Consider the following 15,502-nt stretch of genomic DNA (forward strand, 5'->3'; position numbering starts at 1 on the left):
TCTCCCCCATCTGTCTATCTCTCCCCATATCTTTATCTCTCCATTATCTTACTATCTCTACTCTTTATCACTAGCTATCTTTCCCCTCTCTCCCCATCTCTTTCCTTTCTTAACTGCTTAACTTTCAGTGCCCCATCTTGGTGTGAGTGGCTTCAGTGCTGAGCCTCATATCTCAAGTGGTCAAGTGGGCTTAAAATATTACATTTCTGTTATTCATAGAAAAGTAGAATTTGATGGGTAATAAGAACTGCTTGGCGATTTATGTTTAAATTTCCCCACAGTATTAGCTGTTACCACTTCTACTGGGAGACTGTTTATCTCCGACCCTCTCAGTAAAGTAAGAACCCCTAATGAATGAGCCATCTTGGGTATGCATGAATGTGTCTGAATATGTACATGGATAGCCCGGATAGCTGGTCAGCTCAGTATAAATCATATAAAGATAATGAGATCTCGTGTTAAGTTCTTTCCCAGATGCTGTTTGGTATATGAATCATATCTTGTGGGCAGGACGTTTACATTACAAGACTGTAAAACAGAACTAGTTCAGTGGGACAGAAGCATGGGATTCATTAGTACCTGTCACTGGTCCAGCTGGACTTAATCCTTTAAGGGCCCCAGGCATGCGTGACACTACAGATCTCCTCTGGGGTTTAAAGTGTTAACACTAAATTATAATGAAATATTGCACGGAGGATTCAGTGCTCTCAGAAGCCTGTAGATAAATCACCATGAGCAGATCTCGCTAAAGGAAAAATATTCTGTGCTAGATTTTGCAAGAATGTTACACAAAATATACAGCTTTAATTTAAGCAGAACCCGCCCCGTCGAAAAAAATTGAGGAAAAAAAAGCTTTGTTAGGGTTATAGTATGCAACAGATAGGTGCCAGAGACAAGACACAGATTTGTTAAATGTTTTGGTCATGCTGGATAATAAATCATAAAGAGAAATCATTATCAGTTATTATTTGCCCTGCATTAAGTATTGATCAATTGGTGAGAATTCTGTAGAGGTTTAACTCGGAGTCTCCTGGTGAGGCCCTGCTTCCTTGGGTCCCTGGGTCAGTTTCTTCTTTCTCCAAGCCAGAGAATGGCGTTTCGCCACGCCTACTCCCTGCCCACTTCCCACCCACTATCTGGGGCTAAATTCTATGCACAGCAAGCCCCACCCCTATGCGTGTCTAGACCCTCCCATATCCATGGCTAGCCCCTCCTCTACACAAAGTCACTCACCCAAAAGAGAAAGAGAGAGCTCAGGGTATCCTGGGAAGTTCTCAGGGATTATTATGCAGAGATTGAACTATGAGTTTTTTGGCAGGATAAATGTGCCCTTCGTAATGCATAGTTTAATAAAACGTTTCAACCCACCGGCAACTCCAGACGCTAAAGGATTTTAGCATGGAAGCATGCAAAATATTTTAATAGTAGGTTTTATTGAGTAATAAAGCAGCCAATTAGAGAATTTTCCTAACCTGTTATGGTTTGTTGGTGTAGACTCCCTACATATCCTTAGCAAGTCCTATCATGCTCAAGCAGCCGTATCTCATAACAATCATGCTTTCACAATGGAGTCAAATCAGGTTACAAAAAATGTTTCACTAAATTCACAATTCCCCCATGGCTGTGACAGGTGTATCCTGTTCGCAATGACATCATAGTTAGAGAAGAGGAATTTTACAAACGTTTTACTATGGACCTTAAAGGGCTGGGGGCTCAGGAAGGAAATACTTAGTATAGTACACAAGGGGAAAAAAATGTGGTTTGCTTAAAGGGGAAGTATCCAGAATCCCTATATATTCATATATTAAAAGGGTTTCCTGTTTAAAACAGGTTTCGGCTTGGTGGTGGTTCTGCCGTTTGCAAATGTTATTGCAGAGCTAACATGCATTTCTTTGTCGTATTCTGTGTACCGCACTGTCGGATATTGTCAAACCTTCGGCGAGCTGTCGCTGGTCAAATAATTCCAAAAAAACACAACAGGGAAATTGGGAATTCACCTAATTTTGCGCAGAGGGGTGGCAATTAAAGCTGCCTTGGGTTAGGCTCATAATTCAACTATATTGACACTAATCCAACTCAGTGGCACAGTAGCCTGGCGATCAGGATAGAAATACGTGAAACTTCCCAGGCTGGATTACCTGGAGCTCTTACTTTTCTGGGGGAGAGGCTTTGTGGGATGGCTAGATGGCTAGCTACATGTATGGCCGGACTAGCCATATGTAGGGGCAAGTCTCAAGTTAAGGGTGTGCAGTAGACAAGAATTTGGCATGGAGTAGGCATGGCAAACCGCTGCTCCCCTGCCCGTAAAAAGAATATAGTCAACATGGGAAAGCAGGGCTTCACTTGGAGACCCCAGGTCAAACCCAGAGAGTTCCCAGGTAACTGGATAACATGGCTCAATATATCTGGGAACTCCTTGGATTTCTCCCGGAGGCTCCAAAAATCAGAGCTGATTAAAATTAATCTCTGGATGTGGAACAGTCTTTGACCATGCCCTCTCCCTGCCCATTTCCCACCCACTGTCTGCCATTTTCAAGGCTATTTGGGCCTAGCTGCACCCTTGTCTTTAGGTAGTGGTCCATAATCTCCAGACCACAGTGAGCTTTGTGGCAATTTCCATCCTGAGCTATTTCCTGCCGCCTACCCCCTTTACTCTACAATTTGCAAACAAATATATCACAACGGTGAGACACGCTTTATCTCGGCTAATAAAATCCCTGTTTTAGCAGACGCATGTACACGCTGATAAACTCCTGCCAAAAAATAAAGTGCCCCCTTGTGACCATCTGTCTAGTATTTTCATAATTAGTATGTTTCCATTATGATCTAAGTCCTCGATATCATGGATTTCCAAATAATCTGCCGGTAACATTGCAGGACTGCCGACGGTTATAAAACCCCAGGGCTCTGCTGGAGTTAACTCAACAATAACTGAGCATCGAGTAACCGAATGCGTAAAGATAGCCTGCAAGTCACTGAATAACTGTCCACTGCCACTTAGGTCCGGAATTAGCTGGTATCGCGGCAAGTTTAATAGGCCTACGATACGCTACAGCTGCCTTTAGCAAATAAAATAAAATCAAAAAATACACTTATCACAGTAAAAAGATAAGCTTGGCTAGATTTCAGGGCTTGCCCTGTGAGTGCAAACTGGAACAATCCCGTTTTTTTTTTCAAGCGAGAGACATCTGATAATGACACACTCTAAAATGTGATATATTTACCCAACCCTAAACTAGGCCTCGAGCATTAAACATGGCTTGGCTGGACTCTTAAGAGAAGATCCAGTGGCTTAGCCAACTAAAACCTTTCTCCCCTTCTGTCTTTGGGCTCTACCAGTTGGGAGTTGGGTCCATCAGTGTCTGTGGGTGAGTTTGGACTAAGGTCTACTACTGGGACTAGAGTCGGAACCAAAATTAGGAGTTTGTTCCTCCTGGTATTACCGCAAAAATCTCATGATTTCCACCTGTTTCATTGTAACTCCCATTGGAATGTAGGTACCTGTAAAAGTGGTGAGGGAGGTGGCGAATACCCACATGTATGTAACTAGAGACAGGAGTGGAGTGAGCCAGAGAGAAGAATAAGCAGGGCTGTAAGTGTGGCCACCACACATCTTATACGAAGAGTGAGAGCTTGCGATGGAGGATGTGCTGCATCTCTCAGCTGGTCCATGGTTCTCACTGGCCAAAAAAGTGGGACAGTATGGTAGCTAGGCAAAGACGGAAGAACAGACTAAGTGACAGATCCTAACTCCGAAGACTAGTTTAGTTGTCTTCTCACAACTTCACTTCTTAGATGTGGTTCCTTTTTCTTAAGAAAATGAAGCTCCCTCAGCCTCCCCCATGACCTGCCGCCCTCCCCCCCCTCATCAATTGGAAAGACAGGTCCCATCCGGTTCAATCCTGACCCCGGCCACTAGGGAAGAATGCGGCCCACATGGACGGTATACACAGCGGCGCTGCCCCTTTAAGAGTACCAGAACCTTAGAGAAACATAACTATTGTAAATACAAGATGCAAATATGATGGTTACTTGCAAATTAGAACAATGGGAGAATAAGGAAGTGAAGATTTTTGTGTCGCACACAATTTATCAATGTCTGATGATTATTCTTATCACTTGTATTAAAGATAAAGCCCCTAAATCTTTTTGCTTGGTACACCGTAAAATCCAGAGCTTTATTAGAAAATACTGTATAACTGGAACCTGTGATAAATCTAGAAGTCTGTTCTTGGGCTGAAATAAAACATGTTTTAGTGCAGCCCTGCGGTATACATGTAATATCATCAAAATTGGCCCAGGGGGCAATTGTACAGCGCTCTGGAATATGATGTCGCTTTATCAAAAAATAATAATAATAATTGCCCCTGGGCCAGTCCAAATTCGCTTGCGATAAAGGCCCAAGACAGGCTCTAGGTAAGCATGTGTGACTGTGTGAGGTGGTGTAAACGAGTGAGTGTATGTGAGTGTTTGTGCCCCTGGGCCAGTTCAAATTCTCCAAATGGGGCCGGCCCGACTTGGGAGACGGGCGCGCATAAGGGTCACATTGCATTACATTACATGACCCTGCAGTACCAGCGCAGTCGCTTGTGATAAAGGCCCACATGACATGCTCTAGGTAAGCGTGTGTGATCGTGTGAGATGGCGTGTATGAGTGAGGGTTCGTGCCAGCCCTCTCCTGTATATAATCCTAATGCACTGGTCTTCAGAACACTGATGGTTAAAGTCTGTTCGGAGACAGAGCTAAGAGATTCTTTTTCTTTTGAAATTCAGCCGAATTCTGCACCTGGCCAACATCCCCAAAGACAGCGAGCATGCCCTGTTCTGCCCTCAGTCGTGATAACAAAGCACAAGAAATGTTTACAAAATTGGCAGAGCCCAAAATATTTTGGGTCCAAGGAGCCAGGTGTAATGAATACGTATGGTGATAATATACCGTGGTGCACTTTACCCAGCGATGCGCTAGGTACTGGCTTTAGACTGTAAGCTCTGGTGACACAGTTCCTCACTGTCAGTTTATTTGTGTTGTTTCTTTGTTGTACATCAGCTTGGTATCCTATCACATGCAGCAGTGCGGTAGAATAAATTGGAACGTTAGACATTAGTAATGAAAAAGGCAATTTGTTATATATGATACATACTTCCAAAGTATCCCACTTTAGGAGGGACACCAAGACCTCACAAAGGTCAGGTTACCGAGCGCTTCCCCTGACAAGCTGCCTCTTTCAGCTTCGGCCATTACTGTAATTTTCCATGCGCTCTCGTATATGTTTTCTATGGTTTAGAGACTAAACAAGTCACTCTGTGTTTAACGAGGATCATTTCACTGAGGTCTTCAGCCACACGTGGCTTCTTGACGGCATGTCACCCCCCCGCTCGTCTCCGACAGCCGTGTGACGTTATGGATCTGCGTTCTCCGTGATTAAAGGATAAAGACATTATTAACATTTAAGAAACGGACGTTACTCTTATTAATATTGGGCTAATATAATCTGCACATTTTTTTCCCCATCACATGTAAAAGTTTCTTATTGCACGGCGTTATTTAAGTTGCTGTCCCACCTACCCTGCCGAATTTAACACATTTGTAACTAAATACAGCATCGGAAACTTCATTCCTAGACCCGTTAAAAGCACAAATCTTTTTAATAATGTAAAAATTTGCATTCGTAATTTTCCTGGGACTACTTCACTGCCATGTGCCCAAAGCTGCATTGATAGGCTGTTGCCATAGAAGCAGTGCCAGTGCGGGTTTAAAGCTCATTTAATTGCTATTTCCATCCACTTACTTAAACTCATTTCTTGTTAATGCAAACGTAACCCAGGCGCTGGAGCTTTTCACACCTCTGTGAGCGCAGCAAATGGGTGAAAGACATGTTAATATTAAAATTTTCACACCTGAAGTCTCAATAAAGGCCCGGAAACAGAATTGCGCAGCCTATTACTTTCTACTCTGGAGCATTTAAAATGAAATTAGAAGGTTTGAGTCACTAAAGCAGGGAACAACACACAATGTAGATCCACCAAATAGTTTGTATCAGTATACAGTAGTTAAATATATATTATATTTAATATAATTTTATATAATTAGATTATATATAATTGCCCCAGACATCTCCTAGACTTCACCAAGCGACATGTGCCAAGGTGCCAGGTTTGCCATCAAACAGTTTGTCTGTGCCAACTTTGTCCCCAAACAGCTTCTCTGTGCCATTTTAGCCCCCTAACAGCCTGTCTGTGCCTTCTTTGTCCCCCAAATAACCTGAACCATTTTAGCCACCGAACTGCTGACTGATCCAGCATATAGTAAATGGATGTGATGTCACTTCATGCATGCTGGAAACAACTGTGAGAGATCATAATTGGATGATCTCTACATTCTCTCTGCCACTAAATTCAGCTGTTGCTGTTATACTGAATATTGTAATGATGCGTATATATATATATATATATATACATATATATATATACACAGCATATATGTACAGTATATCTTGAGTAGCACCTTGGCCATTTAAACCTGATACCTGTATATCTTACACACCGCAGGTCAGTCTGCCCGGGAGGGTCACCTGTGTTGGAGGTGTGGCTGTAGATGAGGGGTGTGGCCTGACCCAGCTGCGCTGTGCTGCGCTGCTCTGCAACATGTGACACTTTTATGTGTCCTGGAAAATGTGGCCAATGTGATTGCCGTAACCCTAATACATGCATAGATATTAGCGGCTTAAATACAGTTTATGCCTGCAATAAAAGAGAGAAAAAAAACAAAAATGCTTCTGGATGAGCATGATGGGAGTTCTAATCATCAGGCTGTAGGCTGCTTATTGCTGTAATATAGATTTCCGATAAAGAGCTTTCAGATCTTTTTAGTGGAAATCAGTTGAACGAAAACCTGCCTCGCTGACGTTCACAAATCCCATTACAAAGCTTATCTCCCCCATGAAGGGCAGAAGGCCAGCCATAACTGTGGACGTAAGGGCACTTCGAGAGCAAGGTTACCTGAGCTAATTACAGATGAATGATCTACTCTAAACTGCTAATCAGAAATGCAAATCTATGGTGATTACATATGCCCTTCATGCCTTCACGCCATACAGCATGCGCAGATCTTACTTATTTTCACTTTCACCTCTGGATAATGGAAGCCTTTCAGTGAATAATTGTTTAAATAATATTAACACTACGCGGCCACAATTACTGTATACAGATCCCAGTTTACTCCCCACTCTATCCATCCTTTCACCCCAATTCACACTCAAAATGACTACCCCCCCCATGTCCTATTTGATGCCTCCATAGGGTTCTGTAGCGAAATTATTCTCTGGTTCCTTGACTACAGGTCACGCTCTATATAAAGGTCTTTAATTTGCGATGATCGCTAGGATACGGTTGTGTCGATTACTGGTTAGGCAGGAAACGCTGGTTTCTTACGATGCCAATGACTGCTTTCCTCCGCGCGGAGAGACGGAGTTGTTGAATGGTTATTTTGTTTCCATGGTAAGACTGTTAAGTAAATCAGAGATTACACTGTTCTTGGAACGGGTCCCTATCAGGCTATCACTGCTCATACCTGGCTCTTTTGTGCAAGAAATAGATATCCGGAGTCCGATATAAATAGAGTCTGATATAAACCCGAACTCAACTCTGATTTGTGTGTTTTAACAAAAGATTTTAACAAAATATAAAAAAAGGCAAACCAGGGGGGTGTATAGCCTGTGGTCTCTTGAAATGGGTCATTTGGGAGGTACGTTCCTGGCCCAGACCGGCTACTGCGGGGTGGAAGGACTTTCTCACCCGTTTGTCACCATACCTCCCATGTGTAGCTCTTGTGGAAGGACATTCCAACTTTTGTGGCCAAAACCCCTCTGTGCCTCTTTCCAGCCCTGAAGTCCTTCTTTTCTGAAATCTCATAATGTTTCAAAATAACAGAGCTCCGTGTCAATAAAACTCTTCCTCATGTATGAAAATACTATAGTTTTTTTTATATTGAGTTTGTGTTCCATAAACCGTTATCAGTTGGTCTCCTAAAAGTTCCTAGTCATGCCTCGCCCACCAACCATGACCAGATGGAGAAATGCCCCTCTTCGGTGGTTAAGCTAAAGTTTACGGTCTAGAAGACCTCTATTTTTTGCTTTGTCTGATCCACTGAGTGCCACGCGGTGGGTGATGAGTTGCTCGAAAGAGTGCTATCTCTTCAATTAAAATGATCAGAGATCGTACAGGGTAAAGGAGGAAAGAACGTTCCTTGGGACATTAAAGGGCATATGACATCACAAACTGCCCCTCCTTCTTTTTCCACCTACACTGCTTGATTCAGATAAGCGAAGCTTATGGCTTTCAAACTAACCAGAACATCTGCTGGGACAGCCGACCACCGAGATGAAAAGATAGCTGATTGGGCTGTCTCAAAAAAGTTCAGACTGTCTGACTTTATGCTCAATAAATCTGAAAGGGAAAGCAACTTAGAAGCGTGCTAACTAACCATAGTGTCCCTAACTTCTGCTGCCAGGGTTCAGAAATACACCTGTACCCTGCAAAATGTGAATCAATATTAACTCTGGGGTTAATGGGTAACCGCCACCCGGTCACATTCCTCCAACTCGGCTAAAGTAGAAAGTCTCTGTTCCCATTCACGCCCTTTGTACGCCGGAGTTTAACAAAGACGCACTGATACGTTCCACTGAGTCACGTCCTAGTCCTCTAATCTAGGGCTGAGCGGCTTGAGACCTGGTTGGGTTACATATTCTGATCTATCTGAGCCAGCCCCAGGCTGGATTCATGTAATAGATGTTGTAACCAAACAACCATCCATCCTCCCCACCTCTCCATGTCTCCATCCCACTGACTTCTCGACATCACCCTCGCTACACTCATCCTCACCCAAGCATTACCTCGCCTCCCGTCTTATTGCGCTCAGCCTCCTAATAGATTGATTTCTCTTTCTGTCCCAGTGCGTTTTAACGTGTTAAGATTTGGCGCTAATTTTATTGTCAAATTGTATCCTGTTGAAGTTATTGTTAATTTTCGTTGCCTCCTTATTGTTATAGCGCTACAGGACCTGAGGACCTGATAAAAGAGTCAGACGTAATCCAGAAATGTAATTATAACCCGGTGCGTTGTAACTATAGTCAGACCCTATATAAATCTAACCTGTGTTCTTCGGATGAGCCAGATTTAAGCTTTCTTTATCTGGCTGACATTGGCAGAAGTTGCACCTTGACATAGGGAGGTTATTCACTAAAACTGGTGTTTGCAGAAAAGTTACAGTTTCAACTCACTGAATTCCTGATGCATTGTAAGGGGCTAACTTGCTGGTTTCTAATGCATAGATCAGTGACTAGTATGCATTATATAGGACCAAACAAGCTCAGGAGAAATTCACTGGAGATTGACCCTGCCTAATGCATTGTAAAACTGCAACTCTGCTGCAGACTTCCTCCTTAGTGAATAAACCCCCAGATCCAGAATGTCACTGGCTGCTTGCCCTGTGTGCCGAGCAGGTACGGGAATCAGCTTTGTTCTATAACCAAATCCTTATTCACAAGGAATCCACGGGGCATGTCAAGGTGTGTTTGATTCAATGGTGTCATTATTCTGAAGTGGTTGTGGCGACCCACGCCCATCGTAACTCATCAGCGCTCTTCAAACACTATTACAGCTCCTGGGGAGGAACTGGGCTTGTCTGGAACTTTGAAATATATTTCATTGTTTAATAAATAAATACACTTATAATTACATGAGTAACCGGATGCCTCCTTCAAAGGCAATTAGTACATTATTTTATAGGGCATCAGAAAATGGCCAGCACGAATAAATCAATTATTATTACATTATATGAAACAAAAAAAAAAGGAAAAATTCACTAATATTTTAGTGTAAATTGATTTTTATATAAAATAACGATGAGAAATAATAATTGTGGGATCTTTCATTGTGGGAACTCACTTTGAAAAGAACTCTGAATTCTGATTGACTGCTAGGTGTTTGCAGAAGATACATGCCCCTGTTGGCCATTTCAAGTGCGGGGGGTATATAATTGTACGATTATATATATATATATATATCGTATGTATCTAGGGTTGGCAGCATGAAATCTTTGTTTCTCTCCTTCATGTTCCCCTGACAGTCGTTGATATGTTGTCTTATCTGCAACGCACCCATCCCAGGGCAGGCACCCCAGAGCTCTCGCTCTATTTGGGGGAGTGGCTATATGTAGGGGTGGGGCTAAAAGAATATAGGGGCAGGGCTAGCCTTAAAAAGCCTTTAGTGGGTGAGAACTTGATGGGAGCACTAGGCAGAAAATGGTTGGGGAGTGGGTGTGGCCACACTGCTAGCCCAATAGGGGAATTATCAGGTTCTCAGTGCCAGTAATAGGGGTATACTTGCCCCCGCTGAATCTGCTGGTGCTTTATTAGAATATTTGCCCTGCGACCCTGTATAACTAATTAGGGAACTCAACTCAGATTCCAAAATCTTGGGAATCAATGACATCACAGCCAACAACCGAACAAAATAACCAGAGACCCTTAACATGGCACATAAAATATTTTGTGGGGGTTACACATCTCACCAAACATCCACAGCACATTTTCCTCGCTGTTAAAGGGAATGTTTACGCGCTCGACTCTGCTAGAGGATTCTGGAATTTCATTATAGGCCGTTCTGGAATTCCCTCCAAAAGCCGGTCTAAATCATGCATTACATTCCTGAAAAATGTTGGCTCGCAGACTGAGCTGAGCGAATGCATGAAACCAAAGTTATATGAATTGAACATATTTGCAATCAAAATGTCAAAGCAAATATAGTGGAAACAATCTATTGTAAATGTTTATAAACCTATCTTATTGAAAGACAAACAAGGCTTGTTTATTAATGCATTCAGCTGAAAGATCAATTATAATTAATACATTTCATTCATGTTTTCTTAAAGGGACACTGCAAATGCATGGGAAGGGGGCATTCTACAAAACTCAAAATGCATTGTTCCATTTCTTGCGGGGCATTTAGCTGGAGGGTTGCTCTAGCTAAATGCCCCGCAAGAAATGGATGGGGCTGAATGAATATCCAATGGGAGCATTTTCCTGCCGCTGATTGGCAGCTTTAGGCAGCCAATCAGTGAACAGTGTGATAACATTGAACTCCTTGGTGCCCTCGAAGTCTCTGTGCCATACGATCACTGTGTGTGTGTGGGGGGCGCACCAAGCCGTCTGTCTACAAGAAAGGGTAGCTATAGGTGCAGAGCAATTGAAGGTTGGGTCAGAGGTGAAAATGGGCGGGGTCATCTCCACCCACCTTACCCAAAGGGCCAGCTTGCGGTGCAGAGGTGGTAACGTGGGAGCTGCAATGGAGGTCGGTGCTGAAACTGTACATATCTCCATTAATTTTACACGAGCCATTCAGGGAAGGTCGAAAGACCTCCTCAACCAGCCCATGACCAACGAGGTACCTCCACAGGGCAAAATTTTAGCCTTTACCATGAAAAATGGTACACTTAGAAGGTACGCATGGGCTATGAGCGATGCTTGTCTAAGTGTATGTGTATGTGTGTATTATATACATATATTTACATACATATACACACACTCAGAGAAGGCACAAAGGACATGTCCACTCGTGGGTACCATCCCACGGACTACGTTGCTAAATTGTCTCCATTCTTGGGCACATGGATTTGAGGAGTCTGATCAGCATTGTCCGGGTATAACAATGTGTTTGAGGGAGGAAAGAAGTAATGGCACGTTCCTGAGAACCCTCGGTATTATATACTTCCTGAGAATGGCTACGGGTGTCATCCTTCAGATCTCCGTCTAAATGCAGAAACTTGTTCAAAGGATGCAAAACCTGTTCATGGCCAAGCATGCAAAATATTTTTATTGTGCAAAATCTGAAGTTATAGAATATCAAAGTGTGGAACTGCTTTGCTCTATGAATCATTTATCCCAGCCTGCGAGGACATGTAGGTGTCTGACTTGTCTTACAGGAATACCACTTGTATGTCATTGGAAACCATAATAGAAGACAAGGGCAACAACTGATGAGAGTTACAAACGTGTTCTCCAACTCGGTCAGGTCTACATTTTATCTAAAAGGAAACATTTATTAAACAAGTTACTTTTGGGGCTTTGCTTCAGCATGGCTTTTACACAGAGTGTTCTGGTGGTCTCTCTATCACTAGAGACCGCATTACACACAGTCCGTTCTGGAAGATTTGAGTGGGTTTTCACAGAACGGAAAAAAGATCTTAAGACACGCTTTGCACAAAGGAAAGGGGATCTAAAAAGGAGAACCCGTTTTGTATGTTGGGTTCTCGAGCCGCAGTGTAACTAGGGGAAGGGGGTTGGTAACTTACTGGTGATCAATGTATCTACACAAGCTCCTTTTAACAGGCTTACTGTAATCTCCAGATGCTCAGATGTTGTTGGTAATCTTTCCCAGCAAAGCCTAACACAAAATTAAAGTGATAAGTTAAGGGATTGATTTGTATTTTAAGAACATCAAGGCACAAACACAACAAAGTTCCTCCAACCCGTCCTGCATGCCACATCACAGCCGAACCAAGCCACCAACAGCTCGAGTAACGATTGTAAGCTCTTTTGAGCAGGACCGTCCTTACTGCTCGTTTCTGTAAGTCAGATTGTTATGTTACAATATATAAAACTATAAATAATAATCATGCAACTACTTTCTTGCGGCTACCATTCAGTCACGGGTTTGCTTTAGAGCTCCTTAGAAGTCAGCCTATTGAGGAACATACACAGTGTACCTGTCCATCAGACCAATACTTTGTTAAAGGGCTTGTGACATGTATGCATGATGATGTCAAAATTGATAAATATATAAAATATGGATATACCCAGTAAGATGAGATGGTTAACAGATCAGATTTAAAGAGGCAGCCCCCCCTCCTTATCTTTGGCACACAGTACAGTCAGGTCTTCTACCCGTATGAATGTGCGACACAATTCAAGATGGAACCCAGCTGCGACTGTGTCCTCAACCACCGCCTAGATTGTAAGCTCAGGGCCCACTTCTCCTTTGTACCAGTCTGTCATTGTGTGTGATTTTAAATTATTCTACTGCTTGTAACATCGCTGCAAACTCTGCTGGCGCTTTATAAATGAAATGAAATGTAATATAATGCTAGCCTACTGAACAGGCTGACATGCCAGATTTCGGAAGGGACAGAACCATTGTCTCTCTAGAGTGTTCCACGAACTGGGTAGAGCCAGGGTGCCGGTGGGCTTCAATTGAACATAAACCAAATGTTTTAAGCCATAGTTTACTGTCCCATGCAACCTCACCAACCACCCGTACTTTGTGAGTACATCAGTACGATTCAGGAATAAAATACTTACCTTTAGGAGAAGCTGTCACTCCAGAACACCGTCCCATCCACGATCCCATTTTCACACCACTTTTGGCTGCTTGAACTTTTCAGCTCTGGTCCAGGGGTCTCATTAGAGCCCCTGGAACTATTGAACATGCCTGTACTGGCAGTGGTGAATCAGCAGAATAATAAAAAACCTTACATATATCTGATGCTTTGAGGACAGGTGTAAAGGTTGAAAGGACGTTGGGGGAAAAGGCATGAGATGGGTCCTTGAGAACCGCGTACAAACTGGATAAAGCGATCCCTGACATCAGATGCAACATTACAGCGATTCTAGATGGATTCTTTACACTTAGATGTGAAAAGCGTTAAGAAATAGTTTGCTGACTCAGCTACGGAGGTAAAGGTGAAGCCTTTTTCATTTTCACTGGATGTAAATCATCTAACATGTCTACTGTGTCAGCACACGGAGGAATGCAGCATATAACAGCAGCCTAATTCATTCATACATGAAAGCAAACATGCCCAGTGTATTCACTGGTTTAGCAAATTCACTAACTAAAGTAGAGATCTTAACCCTCTCTGTGTAGTTACTTCCCAAACGGCACTTACTACTAAAAGTCCCCAAATCATGGCAATACTATATACCATTTACATCAATCAAGCCAATAGACTTTACTTTAGGGTAGGCATGTCTTTAATACGATTGCATGCTTAATTTGGGGTGCGGATCCTGCACGGTTGAGTTGTCTGCAGGGTTCTTTCGCTAAATCATTTATTTGTAGGGGCGTTGAAATACCTTAGTAATCGCAACGAGTTCTTCTTGTATACAGGGTCCGGTTAGCGAAGTGAAAAGGCATAGTTACTGTACGGCAGATTGTGTTTCCTGCGTTGCTGCTGTAGCAGTTTCATGAAATCAACGCACCTGTCAGGAGTCATCGCCCAGCAGCTGAGAACCCGTTAACATTTTACTTCTTTAGCATTTAGAGCTCCATGTCTACCAGTATCTGGGTGTAGCTTAAACATAACCACGGAGCGTACAAGTGTAACAGGAAGCGTGCGATTAAACGTTAACATACAGCCAAGACCTGACTTTGTGCCGATCTACGTATGTTCATAGAAATGAGAGTTAAACTGGGTCAAGAGGGTAGCGAGCCATCTGCACAATATAGTTTTGGCACCCCGAGCCCCGCACTTCTACGTTTGGGTTAATTCATCCAGATTAATTGGAAGAATGATATATACGCAGGTGCAGAGCTGACATCATAGCGCCAAGCTCCGCCGGCAACGCAAGTCAATGTATCAAAGATGCACCGGTATAGCGCAGATCAGCAACGGTAACTCTTCATATACAGCACAATCCCCAAGGAAGAACTTTTTGGAACTTCCAAGAGCTGGATTACGTTTAAAATGTGATTCTGCAATGTTTTAGGTCCCCCCTCCCCTTTGGTTTAATGCAGACTTCGCTTGCAGCTGAACCTGACAGCAATTATGGAAGCCACGACTTTATGAACCAAATGTGTTCTACCTTGGTGGTATGGTCCAGGACCGCATGGTACCATTGGCACGCTAGCCTTCTAGGCAGATTTACGTGCCGTAAAGCCGACAGCGCAGAGGGTTTCACGCAGAACATCTGCAGAGCATGAAGACACAGGAGGGGCTGAAAATATTTCTATTACAGGGACAGACATTTGCAAAAAATGACTAACAGAAAACCAGGTTTTGCACGGATTGTTGTGCTTCTGTACACTCACCCCAGTGATGATTTCAACCAACCTGACCCGGGGGTTGTTAACGGGGTCACTTCCCCCACCGTCCCAGTGGAAGCTGAATACACAGAGGCTGGCGTGAGAACGCAGCAACCGGACCACAGCTGGCCGAACGGTGTATTCCAGCTCACACAAGAACAGATGACATGTAGAAACCAACAGTTCCACCTAGAATGCTGGGCAATATCTCCGTACGCGATTAAGCACTATTACATAGAACACCTAATAGTGCAGGATTTACACGTTCACAGGGGGTACACACACCTTTTTGTGCTATTATTCTGTAGTATGTTCCATCTTTTTGTCTATCGTTTAAATGCAATCACCGGGCACCGGACTGTTGGCACTTATTAATGGGTTAGAATGCACAGATTTAGGGACATTCTGATGTTCAGTAACAGGA

The sequence above is a fragment of the Spea bombifrons genome, chromosome 9 (genome assembly GCF_027358695.1).
Source record: "Spea bombifrons isolate aSpeBom1 chromosome 9, aSpeBom1.2.pri, whole genome shotgun sequence".
Taxonomy (NCBI): domain Eukaryota; kingdom Metazoa; phylum Chordata; class Amphibia; order Anura; family Pelobatidae; genus Spea; species Spea bombifrons.